The sequence below is a fragment of the Rhyacophila brunnea genome, unplaced genomic scaffold (assembly GCF_057557595.1).
Source record: "Rhyacophila brunnea isolate RB1 unplaced genomic scaffold, BYU_Rbru_1.0 scaffold_2, whole genome shotgun sequence".
Lineage (NCBI taxonomy): Eukaryota > Metazoa > Arthropoda > Insecta > Trichoptera > Rhyacophilidae > Rhyacophila > Rhyacophila brunnea.
In genome coordinates, this window is record NW_028232859.1 from 6,344,246 (window position 1) to 6,346,999 (window position 2,754).

Below are 2,754 nucleotides of genomic sequence, written 5' to 3' on the forward strand. Positions count from 1 at the left end.
TTTTGCTATCTACGATAAAAAAAACATCTACATTCTAGTTTTTGAAACGTGACTCGAAATGGAAAAAATACGAACCGGTATGCTATATAACTTAGTAACTTCAGTTTAAATATTTGGTACTTCTACTTAATTTTATCTGGATTTTAAAGTTAATGTTTTTGTAATTTTTTAAACATTATCTCTAATTCGGCGATTCAGAAACTGTGGAAGGAGTACTCCTGCGGTATGCGAATGATTTGAAGCGATACGGGATTTGATTTGAGTATTGGGCGACACAGATATATAGAAAAAGTGAAAGCTCGGTGACGAACACGTGTATAATCACCTATCCGATAGGTATCGATCAGGTGACATCGGTGGCAGCCATACACACGCTGCGAAGCGTGCCACTTGGCAGAGCACCGCTCGAAGCCCGCCTATTGTCCTACCGTACTTCATCACATCCACCCAGTAACGGTTTGCATAAAGCAGATTAGGCAGTCACAAACTATTTAAATTTCGTCTAAATACGTCTATGTTTTGCATAAAAATCAATCATGATAATAAAATAGTCCTTCGGGTCTATTCTATACACAAGCCTGCTTTCGGTCCGCTACGGCAACTAAATAGGGTAGGAAAGTATCGAAGTATTAACACTTATTGTAACAATTACAATAAGTTAACCGTCTGAAATCTCAAAAATGTCTATCTCGGTCTAAAATTTATCACAGCCAAGAGAGGTTCTGTTAAAACATAGCACTTATTGTAACAACTATAACTAAATTATTGTAATTGTTACAATAAGTGTTAATAATTCGATACTTTTTTACCTTATTTAGCTGCCGTAGCGGATCGAAAATAGCCTTGTGTATAGAATAGACCCGCTGGTCTTATCAGTGATTCACGTAGTACTTTCTGTGTAAGTACCTATCATATTTTTAGTTTTTGAAGTTATACTTCTTTTAGCGCGTTTTGGAAAACAGATCAGAGTGTATTTTTGGCGTGTAACGAAGTTGCGCCGCCGATGTAATACATAATTTATTATTATGATTACATTCATTTCGATATCAAGGGTACATGCAAATGCACATAGTGTCATTTAGTTAGTCGTTCAATATAACCAAGTAAACAGCACGTGTTGTAAACATAACCAATATTGTGTCATAATAAATATTATATGTTTATAAACAAATTTCTGGAGACTAACATTCTACACTGTTAATTTATATTCATTAAACTTTATTTATATTGGAGTGTGTATTTATTTTTCATTGTAAAGATTGTGTCTCAAGATTTGTGGCTATATTTATATACGTAAGTATTATTTATGAGTAAAATTATATATCAATAAATAACTAAATTTTGTGAATGTTGAGTTGGTAAATAATTCAAAAAATATATTAAAATTTGATTTTTTATTAATTCATCATGGGCACTTCTGAATCGATTATAATCGCTGTGTGCCAAAAATGAGTTTTGGTCCAATGCAATAATTAAATTACAATTATCATGTATTTATGAGACACAGATGAATCGCGTACGTTTTCGTCAACCTAATCCACTGTAATATTAATAGACTCTGGTAACGGCTTATTTTGTTTTGTTACGCCAAAGAAGTATAACTTCTAACGAGCGTACATAAGTAGGTACACACACCGATTTTTTTATCGGAAAAGTAATACAATAAAATTATATTATGTAAGTAGGTAAGTGTATATACATATTTGACGAAAAAATTAATTCCTAAATTTATTTTTAAAATATCATGAAAACAAGTACGTTTATACAAAATAATATAGGAAAACTTATTTCCTTCAGCATAGGCCATAGACTATAATATATATAATATTATTATATATCGAGGTTGGTAAGACAAAGGACCTAACTGACAATTTGAAACTTTCAAACTATCAAAGGAGAAGAATTTCAAATTACAATTTTATTGTTTTTACCTACGTACATTTTGTTATATGAAAAAATATTCGTAGCTTCGTCACGGCATAACTTTTCCTGACGCGCTTTTAAGACGCCGAAGATGACAATCTAACCACAAAAATAATATTGTTCGCAAAAAATTATAAAAATTAATATTTTAATAGTAATTTATTAAAAGAATATTTTAACTTTCATCTGCATTGTATTTATTATAAATTCATTTAGAAAAATAGGCATACCTCAATTAAAAAATAGTAACATACGTCAGTATATACCTACCAGAATTTATAAATTCAAGATTTCCCAAAAGAAGACATGCTTTCATCGTTATCGTACTAAATATAAATCTTTTCTTATCCACAGTATCTAAAAAACGGGACGAAATCGGTGTAATTATACGATTTATTTAATTCATCAAATGACAGGATGGACGGGGAGTGCTCTTAAAATGGGAGAGTCCCTTTCCAAACGGGACAGTATAACTATAAAACATAATAATATATTACCATCAAAAATGTTTTAATTTCATTTAAATAAACCATAATTAACGAACCAAATAGCCGAAAAATATTTTTCGATCCGGAACCGACAATCGGAGAACTGGCAAACTCCAATAATATTAGGAACCGGTGAAACAACTTCCTTCGTTACCTATTAATTTTCCATACAAACAATTCATTATACAAATGGTGTATAATTTACTCTTACACACCATTTAAATGGCTTATACACAAATTATTATCGACTTCATATTGCACACTGTATCTGAAAAATATAAGGGACATCGTAAACGATACTTGCAAGTATCGATCCTTTTTTTCAGATAAATGATACCGATAC